Raw genomic sequence first — 23,582 nt, 5'->3', positions numbered from 1 at the left:
CCAACAAAAAACAGGTGTGGAGGAAGAGGTAGCAAAGTAGAGAGGAAAATAAATGCCAGCTCTCTGCTTTATCACAGAGATAATAATAAAGGGGCTTTTCAACAGACACTTGAATCAGCCGCATTAGAATGTTTGCAGCAGCATTTCACGACTCTATAGCTTGGATCACCGCCAAGGATTTTAACTATAGGCTATCTATTTCATTTTACTCCCATAACTTCCAGTTCAAAGCAACGGAAATGAATGGCAGCTTTTTTTCCAGACAAGTAACTGCAGAACCTACAGTGATGAGGATTTTAATTTGCAAGAGTGACCTTCAAATTTACCGGTCTGCAGAGTATTGATGAAACCATAAGGCTTCTAGAAAAGTGTATCATAAAATACTGTTTACTACTTACTGACAATGAGTTTCTACTAATTCTATTCTTTATTTAGATACTGGTGGGGTTTTTTTGTAGACACCCACTTTGCATTGTGAGGCCTCACAGCTCACAGCTCTCTGGGTGCTGGATGCCAGAAAAAAAAGAAAGAAAATATCATGTTTTTGCAGACAGGCATCATTTTAGTCACTGACCTCCCCTACTTGTCCTCCCATCCCAAGCAAATTGTGGAAACACCACAGAGAGACAGGAACTACATTCCTAACAGGGAGGATTGTGCTTCATAATTTATTCCTCTACATCCCTTTTAAATCTCCCCCAAGGCATTCTGTGGTCGTGTGTGTCTGTCTTTGTGTGCATTCTTGCTTGCATGCATGTGTAGAACCTTTTAACACTTGAGCAATCCTGGTGACCACTAACGTCAGAGAAGGATAAATCGGACCAACCCAGCAGATAACTGCACGTATGAATGCACTAAGAGTGTTTCCCCAGCCATGTCAAATAAATGCCAACTTAATTAATTAGTATTATTTTTTATTTTTTTTTACGGGAAGTGGAACCCTTAAGTAAGGGCTGACTCTGCACACAAAAGGATGATGAATAAGACGAAAGAGAGGTAGTTTGGTTTATAATGCCGCCTGTGTGTTGTGATGATAGTGATACTGGTGGCAAAAGCTACCTCTTATAGCCTCTCTGTGGACCATAATCACCACATTTGTTGGGTGCAGAGACTCTGAGAAACAGTTAACGACCCTGTAAACAAGCGAGTGCTCCCTGCCTAGCTAGCACATTGGTAAATGTCAAGAGGGAGAGGAGGAAAACAGACCAGAGTATTGCTGTGTGCAGCCCGTAGGCAGGATAGAATATTTCTCTCATTCTGATGTGATGGTGGACAATTATAATGGGGATGAGGGCCATTCAAAGGCATAAGTCATTGGGGTCAAGGTTGAGGGTCATTTATGTGCGTACACACACAGATATGTATTGATAAGTGAATCGATTCTTTTCTTGCCTCAGGTCATCCGGAACCTAACCAATAAAATGAAGGCAATAAAAGAATTCAATCAAGAGCCACACATTTCACAAGGGAGGTCAAAAGGCACTTCACATTTCTATGAAAACATTTGACATTTTGTCTGATGGAAATGTGAATATTCTCCACATGACTATATTATTTTTAATAGAATGTCTTTTTCAGCAACTTTGAGTTACACAGTCCCTTCTCTGTTTAGGAGAAGTAGCCAAGAAAGCAGTACAAACTCAGCATAAAAATGTTGTACACACAACGAATAAAAGTGTAAAAGCAAAATAGCATCAAAGTCACCAAAACGAGTCAGCAAATTCACAAGAACACCAGTAGAAAGGAGTCCAAAATCATACCAAGACATACTTGCTGAAACTTGTGTAACTCTTCAGTAAATACAGTTTAAATTCAACAGTAAAGACTAGCTGCCTCAAACCTAGACTTCTCAAACCAAGAAGTCCTATTGTGTTTCTAAACAGTAACCAACAGGTTAGGTAAGAACATGGTGACACTTTATAATAACCATCATTAATAAATGGTAAATTGACGGGATTGGTGAGACATTATGACACATAGTGTAATATCTTTCTGCTTAGCAAAAAGAAAAATCCATATCAAACCAGCACCCTGTCTTACCTTTTACTTTCCATTTCTCTCCAAATGCTGCAATTACAATTTGTCATTACAACTTAACTATACAGTTTCCCAATGTCATGAATGAGTCGGCCTGGGGTCCATTACAATGTTCTTTTGCAAGCCAGTCATGCCACTCAATCACTGCAGGTGGTCTACCAGTAATTCTACTGTAGGGTTACCCCTTAGCCTCCACACAATCTCTTTTATAGGGCTCTCCAGGCCCTCTCTAAATGTTGGGTATGAACTCCTGATTGTGCATCAACAAATGCTGCACTGTGGTTCACTGTAATATCTGTAAATTAGCTGAGGCAGAGCATGTCAGTAAACCTTCCACTCATCGCTGATTATGATGGACCCTCTATTGGCATGGTGAGCTATGAGTGGAATCAGTTTTCTTCTAGTCCTACTTTCAACCAACTGGAGGACTGGTTTTGCAGATGAGTCTCCTCTGTACTTCATACCCAGCATCCCAAACATCCACTTCCTACTTTTTCATCCACCATCCGTCCCCCCTCGCCAATATTGTGACAGTAATTTAAAAACAGAAGATGAAAAAGACAAGACAGGACAAATATTTACATATAGTTTGAATTTGTTTTCATAGACCATGGTAAAGTGTAAAAGAAAAGTAATAATTTCAGCTCTGGGTAATAATGGTGGCGTGGCTAGCTAAATTATTAATATTAAATGTAATAGTTTTACTTTTATAATAATAACTGTACTTGCCTCTCTTTTATGTCGGAAGTGACCTCCTACATGCTGTCCTCTTTGTCTTTGTAGTCTTTCCATTGCCACCACACATGCTCCTTGCACTTTTCTAGCCATCTGGGACAAGGTTGCCGAGCTCTCTGCTATGTTGTCTTCCATCATATCAATTTGACATAACCAATGTCCTTGAGAAAACCTTGAAAATAAATGAGAAAATGCATTAACAGAAACGCAATGGCAAGAGCTGAATGAGTAAACAATGTAGGAATTACGTTTTACTCGTATTTGATTTGATCTGTAATGATAAATATGTGTGACTTAGATAATAGTATGGTTGATTGTTAAATGTTAAACTAACCTGTACACAATTCACATCCAGTTGAAGAGGGAGACCTTGGAATGGCTGAAAATTGAGTTGTACCTAATTGACTTCCTTATTTGTCTGCTTCATGGCTGCTTTGCTGACACCTCCTGGGAGATGAGTGAAAAGTAAAACAGAAAGTAAACTGTACAACTGGAAGATACCTGGACATTTCCACTTTATGCTACTTTATAATACTACTCTACTACTATGAGAGAAACGTATTTTACTTTAACACTACTTGTATATGACAGCTATAGCTACTAGTTACTTTAAAAATCAAGCTACATATGAAAACAATGAGTTTATAAATCATAATAATCTCTGATGAGAGCATTCAACTGTGTAATGAGTACTTTTGATACTTTAAATACATTTTGCATGGGACTACAAGACACTTTCATTTCACTGCTTTGTGGACATGTTTCAGTTTTTTTCTGCTACATTTACAACCAGCACTATGTAGAATAAACTAATCATCAACTTAGTATGAGTCTCTGTGAATAATTTTTACAATTGCATCATGCTTCATTCTTCTCTTAAAGGTGCAGTGTGTAAGATTTAGTGGCATCTAGAGGAACGAACTTTGCATAAATGGAATAGAATATTGATAAGTATGATTTAATGCCATGAAACTAAGAATCATTGTGTTTTCGTTACCTTAGAATGAGCACTTTGTACCTACATAGGGAGCAGGTCCCCCTCCACAGACACAGCCATATTGCGCTACCATGTTTCTACAGTAGCCGAGAACGGACAAACCAAACAGAAAGGGGCCTTAAAGGTTTTTCGCAAGTTTCATGGCCACTGTAGGTTCTCCTACGCACTTGGAAGGGGAGAGGGTAGTCAATTGGTTACGATCTGCAACCTCCCTTGTAGATGCCACTAAATCTTACACACTGGTCCTCTCACTTCATGGTTAAGTGATATAAATTTACACAGATTTATGTATCATTTCAGGAGTGCCAGAATCCCAAACACAGATCAGCAAAGACAAACAATGATCTTCAATCAAAATAAATTGCTGAGTTGACCAAAGGAAGGGACTCCCTTTTGAGGGAGTTATCAGAATGTAAGTATTAAATTTACAATTACATTATCAGTAAGTAATATTTGTGCACATAAAAAGGCACATTGAAAAGCACTTACTTACTTGGGCAGAGATAGCGATCTAGCAAAAAAGACTGACTCTACAAGCCCTTTTCACATGACCTATTTTCTTTTTTACCACATACTCTTCTTTCTTTATTTATTATGAGGTCTTAACTGTAATTTTGTCATCCATGTATCACAGCTGTACTATTTTTTTTCTTTCTCTGAATAAGACAAGAAGAAAAGCAGTGCTGGGACAGATCATGGCTTTTCAGCTGACCTAAGCGACTCCGAGTTATCTGACTCATCAGAGACATTCAAGCTTCACCCAAACGAGTGAGATGTTTTATTAATTGATTTGCTCGATTTCCCTCCCGTCCTTTTTCCGCATTAGCATCAATTACTTTTTTGTGTCTGTAAGGCATTCTGTGCAAATGGTCTTTTCTAGTGATGTGCTGCATATCAAGTACATCGATGCGAAGTGTACAGAGACGTGGCAACACACACATGCCTCATGATCCAATCAATGGAGCTTAAATTGCTTGTCCCGTTCTCTGGTAGTCATGATACCAAAACAAGCAGATTTTTCACCTAAATCAGCCCCAACTGTGGCTGTTTTTGTTTTGATTTGGGATTTGCTCCGTGAGAGTCAGACGGCTGTCTGAGCAGTAGCACTGGAGGCAGATGATGTTCTTGGGGGTCATTAATTAACTCATCCAGAGCCTTTATTAGCTCCTTAATGGATCTGGTTAGAGCGTATCAGGGCTTTGATTACCTCCCGTTGGCTATGCGGAGAGGTTGACTACATATGTGTGTGCGAGTACGTGTTTGTGTGTGGGAGTGTGTAGAGGTGCTTGCGAGTGTGTCCTTTGCACGTGCGTGAATGCGTGGGTGTGCGTAAGAGCACGTTCTGGGATCTCTCTAAAAGGGTTTCATTTGATTGAGGCTGTCGAGGGAAGAGGGGGAGATGTGTGAAGAAAGGTGAACTTAACTCTTTCCTCTTACAGATCTTAACCTCGCCAAAACCTCTCGCCGTACAGCACAGCACGCCACGATATAGTATATGTTTGTTGGTATCTCCTAGGAGACAACCGCAAATGCACAGTAGAGTGCAAGCAGATGAAATGGTGCTCATTCCGAATTGGTGAGCTCTCTTTTGCTCTGTTGACCATAGCCCTATCTCATGCATTATACACTCTCTCTCTAGCATTGTTCAGCTTGTATTGATTGACACAATATGAGGCAATGATCTTGCCATAGTATGTGTGTGCAAAGTAAGCCTCCAGGCCTTTTAGTTGTCTGTGGTGAACCTTCGTAATTGAGAGACGGAGTTTGGTGCCCCATGTTGCACTCTTTGTCTCTCTCTCACACACACACACACACGGCTTCAACTCAGCAGCATTCCTTCGATATCAAACACATGGTGTCCTCCCTCCAGCTCTCCCCACCGTCTCGCTGTCAGTTTGTCGCCGAGTCTGCACACTTGCACCCCAAGGCTTTTTCTACCGCACGCAAGCTTCTACAGAGGGTGCCGGATTGATTGGGGGTGGGGTGGGGGTGGGGGTGGGGGGGGGGGTCCTTGAATCCGCAGGGGAGATGAGAGGGGACAAGATGATTTATTAAGAGAAGCGACATTCTTACACGGCTAAACCTCAGAGAAGGATTGGCTTACCCCGAGTGCGCACGCACTCACGCAGATTTTCACATGGGAATTTGTGCACACTGTAAACGCACAAAACTCTCACCATTGGGAAGTAGAGTGGTACATTTGGTTGAATGGCTGTGTAAGTTAGAGAAGTAAATGAAGCTTGTTTGATGGATGTATATGGGAGGATGGGAGAGTATGTGCATGCTTTGGGAATCAGCAGTTATATGGAGGGGAGATTTGCATATTCATTTAAATCAAAAGACAGTAACTTAATGTAATATGTGAAGTGATTTATACAAGTGGTTGCAGCTTAGTAGTTAAAGAAGCAAAGGTGATATAGACAATTTTGGGAAATGCATATGGTTTGCATTTTTATTAGAACGACATTAAGAAAATGAGGAGTAGAACCCAGCTTTTGATTTGTGGAATTTTAGATCTTAACAGTTTATAGGCCTATAAATCAGTAAGGGATGTTATCACATGTGGCAAATGTTTGTATATTGAATGTATATCATTCAAGATGCAAAAGTGCCCTCATAATTCCAAGCAAAGCTAGTACAGTCAAGGTGACATCTGCTCCGTCTCCCTCCTCTCCTGCCTCTGATTCCCTAGGTCTCTCCCATTTACCTCACTTGTGGTATTTGCAGCTAGTCAGGTGCCTACTTGTGTGATGTAGATCCGGTAATTGGCAGCATGGCCCAAGTGCTTGTTAAGACTGCATGTGTGTGGAGGATTTTTTTTTTTTTTTTTTTAGAAGTAACAGGAACATACTCAGTTAATGGGGGTCATACTGTTGCTCATGCAAATGCAGAACATGGCTCTCGGTTGCTCAAACTCACATGATTTTCATGTTATTTTTACTTAAACTACAACACATAATAGGAGTAGCATTGTAATATTAATATTTATACATTGTACAGTAAATTTAGAGAGATTTTAACTGTGTTTCTGTTATGGATGGAAGATCAAAGAAGGCCAAACTAACAGAAAATTAAAATTAAAGATGTAAGTTAATGCCGTTTACCCAAGATAATAATTATATTTACTGTACAGTATCAGATATGTTGTGAGGATATTAATTTTAAAAAAAAGAGTTTTGTTTAAATTATAAGTGATAACCATCTGTTGAGGTCTTGCCAAAAATAAACACACATTTGTATGTGAATTAAAGAAATAATTGTTTCTGTCTAGTACCATTTTTATAGATGTGATTTTAGTAGAAGTCAGCTCGCTTACAGCTTCATGAACAACTCCTGGAATGTCATTGTAGAGTCGATTGTGATAAATTGTAAGATGCACTTACCTCTCAAGTAGGAATAAAGGAAATGCATTTAGTTTCATTTTTCAGAATTGTGACACTTGTCTACTTACCTGCATGAACATGCACTTAGATACTTAAAACTAAGTGTGGCTCTTCTGAAAGACCGTCTTGTTGCCACCTTTGTCCTCAAGATGTCCTCAGTGAGTTTCTTGCCTTCATAGATCACCTGACTATCCCTGATCAGCCACCTGTCTGTGCAGGTGTTCCTCACTAACTCATTAGTGTGATAGTATATGTAAACCTCAATTTCTTTTTGTCCGATTTTTTTCTTTTGTCACGTTCTCTAAATGCTTTGGTGCTTTTGGCGTTGGTGTTAAGCCTTCTGAGTCTCCTTTTTTTCTATCTGTGTTACGGGAATATCAAGTACAATTGATCATAAGTACAGCCATGTGTAAAAGTCAAAATGAAACCCCTTCATTACAACTATAAACCAACTCTGACCTCGGCAGCACAAAGAGCAATTTGTTTTAGAAAGGCTTCAGCTCAAAATGCTGGTAAACATGAAAGCTGTCATCAGCGGCTTACGTTGAAACAATTACACAAAAGAACATAAAAACCCAAATGAAGGATTTTCAAAAAGTCATTTTGCAGAGTTAATTATATCTATTCAAAACTCTTCTTTAGTGACCTTTCCTCACAGGGGGGAATGACATGCGGTTCTGCTCTCTCCACAGAGTTTATCTTCCTATCAAGAGAGCGTTTCCATTTAATTCCACTTCTTTCCCTCTCTAACCTTTTTGATACAGTGGTTCGGTATACAAATGATGATCTTCATATCGTTAGTGAGGTGAATTAGCATTTGCTTTTTTTGCGGTATTATCTCACTTTGGGTTTACATAAACGTTCATTGTCAGGTTTGCAGCGGCTCTTCTGAATTATGCATGAGGCCCTTCCCTGGGCTGAATCCTAGAACTTGAGATCAGCATATTTTAGATATTTGCCAATTTTTCCTCAGCACATTTGGCATTAATATGTATTCCTCGTCTGTAACTGTGATAGTAACACCTTTTTGGTTGTGCGTGGTCCACGCTCTTCCTTAGCACAGCTCAAAAATGTGTAAAATACATGAGATAAACTCGCATGTATTTGTCAAAACAAATGCTTTAACACTATGTATCTTCACGGCTTGATAAATAGAAGATGGCATACTGCTGTGCTGTTTAGAGTACCCTACTGTTAGAAATAGGTGCTGTAATGCATAATTTTTGCTCTTATAGACAGATTTATTTCCTTATCTTTCTGCATAGTTGAGCATAATAACAGTGGTCTGGGTTGAATGCAAACACAGCTAGCTGGAAATTTTGAGTGCTATGCTATTTAACAACATGACAAAGACATTTCACTCAATTAAGGTTTGATACAGTTTACCTTTCTGCATTTCCAGCATGAACATAATATAAAGTACGGCAGCAATTTTGCAAGCTTTAATGGGTGACTGTGCGAGTGTGTTTATCCTGATCATAAAAATACTATGTTGTCTTCATACTGCCATATAACACTATACAGTATGATGTAATATGGAGGACAAACTATACAAAAATAGAATATGTATGTATGTATTGAAATGGGGGGGAAAAAACATCCCTGAGTGAAAATATGCAAGCCTGTCTCCTAGAAATGACGTGCAATTTGTTTCGTCAAATACATCTTGACAGGAAAGGTAATTGCAGCATAGATTATGTTGCTTGGTATTATTATTCTAGTGTAGGAAGTGCTGCATTTATGTATCACACGCAAGTTTGTATGGAGTTGGTCAGGGTGGATGTTGTGCGTACAAAGTGTAGGACTTAACTATCTTTAGGGAAAGAGTTCATTAGGATTAAATGTTAGTAAAGCAAACACAGTGTCTCATGACTTTCAACTTTATTCATATTTAACCAAAATCTCGATCATTTACTGACTTTTACAAAGTGTTTTGAGTGCATTAACATAACCATAACATCTCTAACAAGCCTATGATAAGCTGTCACGCTCTCAACCAGGATACAAACTCACTCACCCAAGACTCTTTGTGGTGTGAGCCTTGGTGGAGAAAATGAATTGTGTATTTTCCAATACACCGTATATACAGTGTACATACAGTATCAGTACAGTACAGAACCAAACATCCGAAAGTCTTCTTTATTAAGTTGCTGCTGTGTATCTTTGCACATGAAACTCAATCAGAGTATTGGAATGTTATTGTACAGATGTTGACACAAAGGAACTAGGAAAATGGAGAGGTGAAGAAGATGGCAGTTTGTGTTTTTTTTTTTTTTCCTTACCACTCTGCTTTGAGAGATGTGAAAGCCTGCCTAAGGTATTGAGAAACAAGTGGGATATCATAATAAATATATCCTTTTTTTATTACAGTTTTTCAAAGATATTTTCTGGACTGGAGTGAAAATCACCATCACCGTTACCATTATGGAGCCAAAGCAGTGGAACATTGTTAAAATCACATAAAATCCTCGGCGCAACATCAACAGCTATAAGCATGGCACATAAACTTGAGGTTTTGAGATGTTGCAATAAGTGTGTGAGCTTTCTAAAACATGGCTAATGCATGCTTTTACAGTGGATGAAAGTGATTCAATTTTCTTTATAGGATAAGCTGTGTTTAAACCACAAGACTGGTTTGGAAATATGAAAATTTTAAATCTCCTGAAGCTTTTGCCATCTGATGTGCTAATGGAAATTAATTGTAACTTAAACCTTTGCTTTGTGAATCCAAATATGAGTGTGCACTTTAATCATTGCGAATTGAGCAAACATTAAGAAGAAAAAAGCCCGAATCTATCTGGAAGTCATATCTAGTTAAATTGCATCAGGGGATTATTTAAAACCAATGTTCTCATTAAAATCTTTGCATTATTAACTATTAACATATTAATGTATTATCAAATATACATTATTTTACTACATCTACATTCAATTGTGATTCTTTAAGTCTTGAATAGAAGATGAGTATAAAAGTGTCCATATTTACTTAACCTACAGGCCCACTTTGCAACATGAATTCTTTGACCGAGGCAAGTTTAGTACTGATTGTACAGTGTCATACCTTCTGCACCTATTATAATAGGACTTCTCCCTATTTAGCAATGCAATATCTTGATTGATCCCTATGCAGAGTGTTAAGTAGCATCTGATAAATGTCACATGATTTTAAAAAGCAACAAGTGCCCTAATTATTCTGCACTATGTCTGCAGAGAATCAAAAAGCCAACATAAACCACACAAATACTGCAGTCCACCCTGGTATCAATAACACATATGTCATCTTCTCTTGCGGTGACACTCCTAATCTGTGTAATGTGAACTCCTAAAGAATCCAATGGTGAGCTGCATCATTTAGAAATTTCATCAAATTCCAATCAGTAGTGTGTGAGATATCTGATCTATAGTGCAAGTAATCAGGCATTGTTACGGAGCAGCCATTCCCTCACTCATATTAACATCCATCTTTCTCAGCAGCAGGCAAATTTGCACACAGGCTGCCCTGGTAATTCTGCTAACCAGGCCTAAATAAAAATCACCAATCAGAAAAAGCTATTCAAATAAAATGCAGCCTCATAAAACATCTTTATGACTATTAGTGGAATTTACTGTGGGGTACAATCAAAGATATTGACCATTTATAATTGGAAATACTCTAAGAGGGTGGACAATAATAGCATAATGATGATGATATTGGGGAAAACAAAATGAAAAGATTGGAAATAGATAATAAATAAAAGAACTTTCATATATTTAAAGCAGAGGAACATCAAATGATGTGTGTTTTTTATGGTCACAATATTGTGAAAATGTCACTTTTTAACTGTGAAATATAAATGGCTGGCTAATAAGGGTTAAAGATATATCATAAACAGTAATTGTAAAAGTTTGATTTGTATAGGAGATATGTGTGGAAAAAAACACTAAGGCGCAGATTTTTACAGTGTAACTGACCAGGCTAAGTAGTGCAAAGGAAGTGGCACAACTCTATACGGACTACTTGACATAAAAAATGGAGTTAGCCCCGGAGTCTGTCAGCGGCGTGATCATACTCGTGTGTATTAGGAGCTAGAGGGGGAAATATTTCATCTGCATCCTGGACGTGACAGAATTTGAAATCAAAGCTGGGAAGGCCTGCCTTCACTTGCCCTGCCACTGGAACATTTTTCCCTTATCTTTGCTGTCTTCACCACTGGCAGGCAGACGTGACTGTAAATGTAAAACTCCCCCCTGCCCCACCTCCCGAAAATGAGTGTAAAATCTGTAGCTTGGCTGAGAGCACGCTGGCCCTATAGCATTCACCAACCATAGTAACTTCCCGGAGAGACGTACTTGGTGCCATGTTCTGCCTTTTTATCAGTTTCCCAGAGTCTGACAGTGTGCACAAGCAGGTCTAGGTGAGGAAAATGAATTGTAAATTCTGGCTGTCAGCCTACCAAAGTAGCAGCAGCTAATACTGAAGACCAAAACTTCAGTACACTATTGAATATGAGTCATAGGCTTTGCTGGGTTTGCTGACAAAAGATATAGGAGAATAGAGGAAAAAAAAACAACTCTGGGGGAGGAGGGATGTTGGTTTACAGAACATCTGTTCTGTAAATGAACTTAGCTAGAAATAAATCTAAATTCAGTATTTTTTACTGAGTACATCTGCTCTTGTCTCTTGCCTCTCAATAGGTGGAAGCCTTTCAAACATGTTTCTCTTGCTTGAACTGAGGGGCGGAGCTAAACTCTCAGCACAGAGGGGGGTGGAGCATTCTCGATGGGCCCTTCTGACAAAGTCATTTTAAAATTCACAACTTTAAAATAGCTGATATATCCCATCCATAAACACAAATTGTCACTTATTGAGTCAAGCAGGTGTATGTCTAAGAAAACATACTGTGAAGCCACCTTGTCAGACGAGCCTGTTCTGAAGAAAAAAAAAAGAAAACAGGTTGCCAGTTGCGTTAAAATGTTTCTGCACTGAGGACAACAAGCGGCGCTCTACGTGCATCGATTGACGAACAGTTCAGCACCTGACGAACAGTTCAGGCTGTCACAGACTGTCGCTGGCTGTCGCTGTGACGGGGCACACGCAGGCTGTCGCAGGCTGTCGCTGTCTATCGGTGGTGGTGCTGAACGCAGACAGGCCAGGTGCACTGTTTCATGTGTCTCTTACATGGAAATAACAAACATAAAATAGACACGGCGGTCTACAATACTGTAAGTCCTATTCAAATATAAAATAGATACAGTAGTATACAACACTACATAAGGACTATTCAAATGGATGAGGTCCTGTAGTGGGCCCTTATACAGCCTGTAGGCTGTGTGGAGATGCAAGACAGATCCAAGGGGAAATTTGCGGGGACAGAAGGGCAGAACAAAGAGAAATGTGGGTTACAATCAGGCATGCTATTTCAGCACCATGGACAGTACCATGGATTTGCTGATATTTAAGCAGCACAGCTGCTGATAGGCTATTTCAGAACCATAGTCAGCGCCATGTATTATTTAATTTGCACAAACCTGGCAAATGAATACAGTTTGACATTCAGTGATGTTGGATGGCAATGCGGCCACACAACCATATAGCCTACATAGTCAGCCCACACATGACAACTAACTACAAGTGTGCAAGCAATGTATGGCCTGCCGTTAATACAATAACCAAGCAGACATGGCGGTCTACAACATAAGCAGCAACAAACAACACCATTTCTGAAAAAGGCCAAATAGCCAGCATCTATGACAAGCCTATGTCACACAAATAACGAATAAATACTCCGCATTTGAACATACCAAACTCAAAGATACTCCTGAACTATATACAGTAATGTGACCTGATCTTATAGCACCATCCTCCTCTCCTGCATCCTTGCAAACCTTTCAACCACCTTGTTCTTATCAATGACAGTATCCCTCCCTATGGAGAGTAAGGTGGGGTTTGAGAGTCTGGCCTCCTTCATGCATGCCTGGAGATAGTTTTTAATTAACTTCAGGCAGCTTAAACTGTGTTCCGCATTTGCAGTGGTGACTGGTCGTGTTTTGTAAATACGAAATACCGATGTTGGGAAATGCCCTTTCCATATTGTTGCAGATAATGAATTGCAGAACAGCCTCTGTGGTGTTGAGCTTTATTTCCAATTTGCTACACATAGCACGGAAAGAAAGAAATTCATCCAACACCCACTCATTTGTGGACACGTCTCCAGCATAGAAGTTGGCTAGATCCTGGATTCTGTTGGTTGCGTCATCTGTGGAAAAGTTTTTCAGGTTCAGAATGGAGACAAGTTTTGCCCTTTGGTGAAAATCTGTAAAGTGTGTCTCAAACTGTTGCATAAGGATGTCTAAGATATGGAAATAAAATTCCACTTTGAAACACGTTTTGGGATCCTAGATTACTTCGACTTCTGCCACCTTATCATGGAAATGTTTTCATCTCCGGCCTCTCCCCCCTGTAAATTCAGTGGAAGAGTTGCACCTCCTAGCAATGTCTTTCCCTGTTTTGATCATTTCTTCAAATGACAAATCTGTGCACATTTCCTTGAGCTGGACAGCTGTGCTGACATCTAGCAATTCTTTTTGGAGGTAGTTGGATAATATGTATGTCTTCTGCAGTATAGCATTCCAAAGGCACAGCAAAAATTTGAATTCATCCGCTCTATAGGCTGTCTTCGGTGAAGTGAGGTTGTGTTCTTTTATCCTCTCCAAGGCCACAAGTATAGCAGATAGACTTTGCATCACTGCTTCAGTGGCCTGCTTCCTGGATGCCCACCTGCTATCTGACAGACTTTTCAATGTGAGTATCGTTCCCTCCAGCTACATGTTGGCCTGTTCCTCCTCTAGGATCTTAAATCATGGAAGGCTGGAAGTAAGGAAACAGTAGAGCGATTCCATTCTACCATAAGACAGTTTTGTGCTACACAATGAACATGTTGCATCCTGAAGGACGAGGTTTAGATTGTGTGCAGAGCAGTGTATATAAAATGCCTTTTGGGGAGCACTGTTGTTTGACCCCTACCTGCAGCCCTGATAAATGACCACACATTGTTCTTGCCCCATCATATGCCTGGCCCGGGATAAGTTTAACACCCAGACCTAATGTACTGAGTGAATTTACAAGTACATTATAAAATGTATCTGCATTGCTGTTTGGAAGCTCTTCAAAATGAATAAAGTGCTTGATACTGTTGCCAGTTCCAGTTATATACCTTAGGGACAGAGAGAACTGATCTATCCTGGTAATGTCAATGGTGGAGTCGACAATGACAGAGTAAAACTTTACTGCTTTAACTTCTGCTATGATGCAGCTCAGTGTCTCGCTGGCAAGGGCTGAAATTAACTCATTCTGAGACTGATGGCTCAGTTAGGTCACATGTCACGCCGGGTTTCTCATGTGTTCTTCTAGGAGAGCATTGTACTGGGCCAGCAGCTTTAGTAGCTCTAAGAAGTTTCCCTGTGTGCTTATACCACACAGCACTAAAACATATCATCATCATATAAGAATGCATCATAGCTGTCTCTCAGCCCTGGTTAGCATGGACCATGTGCCCAGGGCCAGCAGTATATGCATATGTATATTATTATACTGTAAGTATATTCATATCAGATTGTTTATGCCATCTGAAATATGGATAATTCAAATTCTCCATCAACTCTGATGATAATAACCATAAAGATATACAAACATAATGTGGCTCCCACTGCTTCAAACTCCGAACCCCAGTTTAATTGACTGGGAGTGACTGACAGAAACACATTCTGTCAAGACCTCTCCTTTAGTCCCAATCACTATCACTATCTCTGAGATTCTGGCAAGCAAATACAGCAATTTGTTTTTATTAAATAAATAATAATTAATGAATTAGGTGATCCATGCATGTTTCCCACTGCAGCTTTAGGTTTATGATGCAGATTTGGTACAGCACAGTAAATGTATACAGTTTCAGCTTCCGTGCCCCCTTGGTAGCTTTGCTGCCATGCTATCTATTGAGTTAATCATGTCGCTCTTCTATTGTTTGGGTCCCTTGAGCGAATATGAATCCCTAACTGAGATTAACTGGCAAACATCCTAAATACAAATCCATTTTAAATTACTAGAGCGCAGGCGGACAGATGTAGTCGTATCCATCCAATAATGTTACAATTTCCTCTGTGCCCTGCTTTTGCTTTACTTTGGTTGGAACTCGCAGTACAGTATGTGCTGCTTTTATGAGCTATTATGCAACATTTCAAGTTCAAGTTTCAAATGAGGTAAATGATGTCTCCGTATCAGCCGGACAGATGGAGCTTCACTCTGCTTGAAATGTAGCTGCTTTCAGCTACATTTCAAATTGAGTTATTCCTCCATTTTTCATTGACGTTTATCTTTCAAAACATATTAATGGAACAGAGCTGCCTAGTTCTTGATCTATAATACATTAGTGAGAAAGGAAATGCTGAAAAGCACTGTGAAACTCGTTACACAAGTTACCATTCTTACATTCCAAGATGTCGGTTTGTTTTACATTTTATGATTTTTGTTTTATCTTTTTGGAGTCAGGGTTTGTTCAGTGTGTGTGTGTGTGTGTGTGTGTGTGTGTGTGTGTGTGTGTATGTGTATGTGTGTGTGAGCTGTTTTTTTTTTATTTCTTTTTTTTTCAAAGCAATAACTCATATTGATTTCATTACTGAAGTTCACATGTTTAACATTCAGCTTCTGAACTGCTCTGATGAAACTGTAGGAGGTTAAACATCTCCTAAAGGCACATCAGCAGTGGCAGATGAGGGAAAGAGGAAAGCCTCACTGATTTAATTCCCCGCTGAGATTTCCATAAGTATTTCTTTACACCAGTGGCCTTCAATTCCCAAGCCTGCACCTCTCTCATTTAGGCTACCATAACCCAGCCGTGTTCATTGGAAAGGGTGGATAGTCAGATATACTTGCATCCTGTGTCATTCCACAGATCACCAGTGATGAAAAAGTTGGATTTATAAACTATTTATGGAGCGAGTCTCAATATTTTCCACCAGCTGTTATTGGGATACAGACAACATACAGAGAGTTGTCCCTTATCAGGCAAAAACTCAGCAGTCATTCTGTCTTATTCACAGTTTGACAAACATTTGGCTTAACCCCCAGTCAATATGCAATTACCCATGGCCAAGTGCTTACAATAGTCCAAAGCTACACAGAATTGAATTTGATAGTGATTCATTATTCATGTCAGCCATGCAATATTTATATCCTGATAAGAATAAATAATTCAAGACAATGATCAATTATTTATAGATTTGCCATAAATAAATGCAATGTTTCTATAGCCTTTATCCACATGGAGCCTGCAGGAAAATGCAATAATTAAGGGACGGAGAGGATTTTGTTTGTGTCAAGGTTTAAATGTCAATCAGTGAGCATTCAGTCGATAGCAACTCATTTGACTCTATAGATTCAAGCTGCTTAATCTATACAAACTCTCAGTCCCGTGCTTACGCTCAGCATAGACAGCTGTATCCATTCTGAAAGTCCCACGTTCTGTGTGCACTGCATGCCACTGCAATTTAGGACTTCATTATTGCTCTATCACTGGGATTAATTATGCAGAAAATTCTAATTTTCTTCACTTCAGCTATCAGAAGGCATGAGGTGTGATGTGCCAAACAAATGACTGAAAGGAAAACATTATAAGACACACTTTAACATTGTTTCATTGAACATGTAAAGGCCAAACCTGACAGGCGTACAAAAGATACTGTTGTCTTTAATATTGCTGTTTATTGGGGTTGTCAGCATCCTCTTGGTCTAAGACGTATACCACATGATTGGAACATCCCAGGGACCTTTGCCACATGCCGTCACCTCTCTTTCTCCCTCCCTGTAAAAATGCAGGAAATATGGGTGTTGCAGGTTTCCCTAACTGCTCTTCATTCATTTTTTGCTTCTGTAAAACAAAAAGTCAAAATCAAAAGACAAGCTAATAATTATATTATTCTATTCAGTAAACATTCATAGGCCTAAGCAATTGTGCATTCACATTGTAGTAACCTCACCAGTAGCCATTTGCACACACTTCAATTTGGCACTCTGTGTTTGAATCATCCAAATTTCCATTTATAAAGAGCTTTTTATTTTTGGCACCATAGAGGTTTTAAGCTTGGTGATGCCAAATCATTGTGCATATTAATACCAAATCACAATTTCCATAGACAACAACAAAGAAATGCAAACCTTTTTAGTTATACAAAATACCTGTGACCTTCTGTTAATTTACCACTTCAGCCCTCATGGTGACATGGCTCTAGGGGTGTTTCCTGAGTGATTAAGCCTACTGCCTTTGGTAGATTTTTTAGTGCCACCAGCAGGTTTGAGTTAAATATCTCAACATCTGCAATACCATCATTGGAACCAGTGACATCCGGGGTTCCCAGACAATGTCTCATAATGACTTTGGTTAGCACCATACACCTGTTAAACATAAGCATGTTAGTATCGTCATTATGAATATCATTATTAGCATGCTGACATTAGCATTTAGCTCAAGCACATCTGTGCCTAATGCTGCATTCACAATATATAAGATGGGACGCAAGACATATCTAGTAAATGTGGTTTGAATTTCCTCAAATGACAGACTTTCCCTATTTGCTTGATTTTCAGGCACTCCTGTATTATGAAGCTGTAAGGTGTATCATAGCTTTCAGAAATATCTGAATATGCTAGTTGAACTTGGATGTTGACATGCACAATATTTACAAGTCTGAATCTTGTAATTTTGATAATTCTGATATGAAATGAATGTGACACAAGTAGAATTTCAGAGTCACTAGCATGGCTGTGGATTCTTCATCTTCAAGCTCTGAATATATAAGCGACCAAAACAGCATCAACCTGCCTGATTTCAGTGTGGCTTTGTGTACAGTTTTTGAGCTATGTTGAGAAATCCTTAGTTTGAGCATAATACAGTAAAAGCTTTCTGTTCCTGTATTCTGATGCATGTCAAACACTGCTTATTAAGTCGAAGACATCAAAATCACAGCCAAACAGTACAAACTGCTCTTATAATTCATGAAACTGGACTATGCTTTCAGTAGAGTTCATGTTTGCATTTTTCTTAATGCTAGTAATTTTTGCATTGGATGAATTCAAAGTTGTACAACCTAACAGTGACAGAACAATAATACACCCTACAATAAGATAGTTTACTTCCCATTAGATGTGCTTAAATTCTGGTACCTGTTAGCTTTTAGTTCATGCTCAAGGATATGTTTATCAAGTACTGATAGCTAAGTGGGCTAGATTATGTGTATTCATTCTGCATGTATCACTCATATCTTGCCCGCAAACACATCAGGCTGAGTCTTTACCTGCAGTGCATCCAGTAGATGGCGTGGTGATAGACAGCTTAGCCGTTGATGCTAGTTTAACCAATTCATTTTAAGTATTGTTTTAATGGATAATCACAGATGGATGATTGCTTAATTCCATCTCCTAGATAAAAATAAGGAGTTAGAAAATAATAACGTGTCTTTTGTTGCCAAGTTGGCACTCATGGTAGGTGATAAGTTGCTATATGTTTTACAGAATACTTCAGTTAAAAGTTATGTTCACACAAATCCCACACACACACCAAAAAGAAATAAATACAAATCTTCACACTTCACTGTTGCTGTGTCATTTGGCTGTGCAGGTACTGTACCAAAATCCAATTTGGCCAGCTTTGGATCTGCCTGAAAAATGAACACATTCATCTTCACCTCAATAATTCCAGAGTAACACAAAAAGCCACCTTTATAATTACCCTCTGTAGTGCCTTGGTGGTATGTAGACCACAACATTTATTTGTAATCAGGGAAAAGAGCATTTTCCTCTTTCTTGTTTCTACAAAGATTCACAAGGACATTTATTCTTCTCTTTAGTTGAGAACCATGCAGTTTTGTAAGCACTATTTCATTTGACTTATTTACAGTTTTAAAAATCAAATTGTTACTCTGGTGTGTGTTTTTGTCTTAATCAGTATGTTTACAAATGTTTATGTTTCTGCTGATTTCTATTATGGCAGTGAGTATGATATGATATTGGATCAATAAAGTCCAAACTGTAATTCAGTCAGTGATTACTGATGTGCTGTGATAAACTGTCTCTACAGTGCATTAAGGGAACAAGAACAAGTTCCTCCCAAAGTTATGGCATGAGTGAATGTACCTCATAAAAGTGATTCATGAATATAGCAAAGGTGGTGGTTTTAGTTGTCTGTCTTTTGTGCTGTAACGAGGTACCTTGCTGGATGCTATTAATTGGAATTCTGCCATTTTGTACTGATGTACCAATACACTTCATTTACACCAGGAAATAACATGGAATCTGCATCTAGCTATCCCTCAACATCTCAATAAGGGAAACTGCATGTTTAATGTGAGGTGTAAATACAACCAGAACACATTTGTGATCAGATCTCAGCCAGTTGTAAATGCAATCGGTATAGACACAGATCACATGTTAATACCAGGTGTAAACAGGACCATAGTTCTGCAAATTGGGTGCTGTATTAGGCCCATCCTGTTACAATTTCATCACTAACTTTCTCAATGTGATGCTTGAATACATGAAAGATCCCCTCCAGACATGTTTTCAAAAATGAAAACATTTTCCCCTATATGTTTTTTCCAGGAAAAACTACTGAAAAAAACAGTTAAAAGTGCATAGACATCTTCGTGCTACTTACATATTACAGACTCGTTGAATATGCAAAAAATATTCATTTGAAAAATTAAGTCCCAAGCTATCTCCAACTTCAAAAGTCCAATTTCCCCAAGAGCATTGGATTTTGAAGTTTCCACACTAGTTGTGAGGCCACAAAATCAATCTCGTAGGTGCACTTCTCAATCATCCAAATTGTATGAAAAACATATTTTTGAGTGTAGAGGCCCTTTAAATTGAAAATAAGGCATTCAAAGCTGAGTGAGGGTGAATATACTGCAGATGTTTTCTCTCCTGGCGTCCCTCAGGGCAAGGTAGGTAAACAGAGTGCAGTGTTGAATTAGGCTTTCTTTGACACACACTCCAGCATTTTCAAGTGGAACAACTTGTTGTTCTTCACATCTTGATAGGCAGAAATAAATGAAGCTCAACGAACTAAATTGCTTTTAAGTGCAATCCAGCTCTTGAGTCATTTTTAAGCAAATTGCAGCAAAATATCAGATCATGCATTAAATTAGGAAGGAGGTAAAACAGTGCAAGAGACAGAGAGAGAGAAAATGGTAGGGCAAAAAAAAATATGATACAGCAAACAGTGACTGCCTCACACAAAAAGTGGGTGAGGTGAAGATGTATTCCATTCTATTTTTACAGGATAACTCTTAAGCTATGTGATGACAAATGACTTTCTCTGTGTCACAGAAAACAAAGTGCCCCACTGGGAGCTCTGTGCTATTTCATGATTTCTCTGACCCTGGCAGTGACAAAGTGAAAGTAAAGAGAGAGACTTCCAAACTGCCCGCAGACAGTCTTGCAGCATTAGAAATACATTACAATTTACATGACGCCAGCAGGTTTGGTACGTGTGTTTTTATGAAAGACTGAACAGGAATGGGAGACCTGATAATTGATTAAAACAGCATGAAAAGATTAGACAAGTGTGTCTTTGTCAATAGCCAACTGTGTAACTTGTGGACAGAATGTGTAATCAATGCCATTTACTTCAGGAAGGAAGGACAGGTATTAATCCAATGAGCTGTGCCTCGCATTTGACATTGTTGACTCTCAATACTAACCTCAATTTTTCAAAAGCGCCCGGAAATCAATTTGTTCTTGAGATGCTCCGACCTCTTCGCCCACCTTTTGATTGTCTCAAAATTCCTATCGATCAGTCCAACTTACAAGGCCCCAGCCACATTTGCTGTAGCCTTTTCTTGGATTATTGGATTTGGATCGTCTTGTTTTGTTTTCCTTTACTTAAAGCTACATTAATCAGTATTGATATTAACATTGAATTAAACGACTCCCCAGTAATGTGAAATTGTTGCTGGTAACATTGTTTGGCTTTGGTTTAGTGCCAAATGGCAGGAAGCCAAAGTAAGAGGGTGGCTGATGAAGAAGGGCATCACAAAGACTGCCAGATATTTGTAACCTTTATTTAAATGCAGTGATCTCTTGAATAGGAACTTGAAAGTCCGTAAAACCAAAGAGAAAAAGCAAACCAAAGAATAACTAACAATAAAACTTTTAAATGCCAATGGCACAGTAAGGCATAGTCAACAAATCCTGTCCTTTTGTCTGTCCAAACAAATCAAACTGCCTTTCTCTAACTAACTGGGGAAGGTCATTTAAAGTTATGATCCTTACAGGGATAGTTCAACATTTTTGGAAATGTTGTTGAGAATTTGATGAGAAGATCAATACCACTCTCATGTCTGTCCATTAAATTTGAAGCTAAAGCCTGGAGATGGTTAGTTTATCTTGGCAGACTGGAAGCAGGAAAAAAACAGCTAGCCGTGTTCTGTTCAAAAGTTAAAAAAATAAATAAAAAAATTGCCAAAAAGACTGAAAGACACAATTGTAGGATCCAGCAATATTAGGAGCTATACTAGGAATTTCAAGTCGGGATGTATTGGCCTATGTTGCACAAATTTAGGTAATTTTTGATCTATCATTTGAGTCCCCAAACCTTGCATTTGAAGTTAAGTGCAATATATTACCGTATTAGCCCTTTTAAGATGGTGGAATCCAAATGATGGCTTCAACAAATGTGTTCCAGTGGATGGGACTTGGGACAGTTACCCAAAATGTACTGTACCCTACTATATTTTAGTGTTGCAACTAATGATTAATTTCATTATTGATTAGTAGAAAAAAAATAACTGTCAGAGTAGTAATTAAATCTATAAAATGTCTCAATAAAAACTGTGAAAAACACCCATCATAATTCCAAGTGCCTGTGATGCCATCAAAATGCTCGTTCTGTTCAGCCAAAAGATATAAAATTTATCATGAGTCAACGAGAAGCTGGAATTGGAGAACATTAGGCATTTTTGCTTTAAAAAAATTACTTAAATGATTAATTGATTATGAAAATAGTTGAGGTTTAATATTGCACTCATAATCAATAAACCTAGGTCTAATCATTTTGATTTGTCTGTTATTATCTGCAGAATCAGTAAGACAAATGTTGGTTTTCATCCAACTAAAGAAATAAATCTGACCAAAGGCTCCTTAGCTGAGGGTTTCATGTGAAAATATTAGCAGTGTTAATGCTCAGCTATTCAAATAAATGGGAAGTTTTACTGTGCATATCAAACATTATATTATCACAAATTAAGATCTGTCTGAGACACCAGACTCTGCACCACATCTATAAATGACTGATGTGGATACTGCACCAAATCACTTCCAAAAGGAAAAGAAAAAAAAATCAGGTTACCGATCAAAATCTTGGAATTTGTCAGTGATCAGTTACTTTAAATGATTTGAAACATAGTGTTGATTATATTATATCAGTGAAGAAGAAAACTGGAAGAAAGAAGATAAGATAGGGGAAGGTAAAAGGAACCAGGGAAGCAAAGTGGAATAGGTCTGAGATTTGGGAGATAAGAGTAACTCAACAATTTCTCTCAAAATGCAAAATCCACCATTTGGAAAAAAAATAAATACCTAAGAAGATGAATTTATTGCTGGCATGGAAGCAAAAACACATCATGGCTTTCTATTAAAATTATGAGTTGCTGACTCAGTACTGAATAATTTTCCTATTGCTCGCTCATGAGATCATCTGTCTTTTTTGGAGCAAAGACTTATAAACAGTGCCTGAGAATGGAGAGGCTTAAACTGGGGAATAAACAGGATGGGAGACTTAGAGGCAAAGAAAACAGATCAACTTGATAATTTCATTCTGTTGCTTTAATAAGAGTCCTGTCAACCATGTTGCACAACCAAAAGCAAACATCTACTGTATATAATTTAAGGACACTTCAAGATAATGGGATGTATATTTGCCTGATTTGCTACTTGGTGCTTGATTGCTTGACTGCAAAACAGAATAAATGCATAATTGTCTAATTAGACATGATTAATTCAGATTTAGATGTGGAATGATTTTGGTGTGTTTAGGGAGATATTTAATTCATGGCGCTTGGTTGGGGTTAAACGAATTAATACAAGAATTACCTTCTGCGATTAGGTCCCGAAAAAGCCCTTCACCTAGCCAACAGGCAGGAAATGGGGCTGCATCTGGGGGGAAATTAACATGGATGTACAATGAACATGGTACCTCAAACTGAGACTAAATTACAAGAGCTCAGTGGAAGCAGAAGTGCTGGAGAGATGGAAAAATATTACAGGCAGCTCTCAGCTTTCGCTTAAGCTCACATATTGGCTTTAACCTTTTGACTTTTCCTCCATAACTGAAGGACTCTAAGTACCTATCAGCTGCAGAAACCCTACATACACATATTGATTTTATTGGTCTTTCTCTAGC

The 23,582-nt window shown here is 38.5% G+C and overlaps 1 long non-coding RNA gene across 5 annotated transcripts in view; it reads left to right on the top strand.

Annotated features, from left to right (window-relative positions):
* Positions 1 to 23,582, top strand: part of LOC121891912 — a 211,536-nt gene that overhangs the window by 12,491 nt on the left and 175,463 nt on the right. For all 5 annotated transcript variants that reach the window (XR_006094226.1, XR_006094227.1, XR_006094230.1 and 2 more), the window contains exons 2-3: positions 4,070 to 4,181; positions 4,435 to 4,537. This is a non-coding gene — a long non-coding RNA (uncharacterized LOC121891912). The remainder of the gene's footprint in view (positions 1 to 4,069; positions 4,182 to 4,434; positions 4,538 to 23,582) is intronic.

Source organism: Thunnus maccoyii, chromosome 24 (assembly GCF_910596095.1).
Source record: "Thunnus maccoyii chromosome 24, fThuMac1.1, whole genome shotgun sequence".
Taxonomy (NCBI): domain Eukaryota; kingdom Metazoa; phylum Chordata; class Actinopteri; order Scombriformes; family Scombridae; genus Thunnus; species Thunnus maccoyii.
Note: the sequence above shows the minus strand (reverse complement) of the source record. Positions and strands in the feature narration are given on the sequence as shown.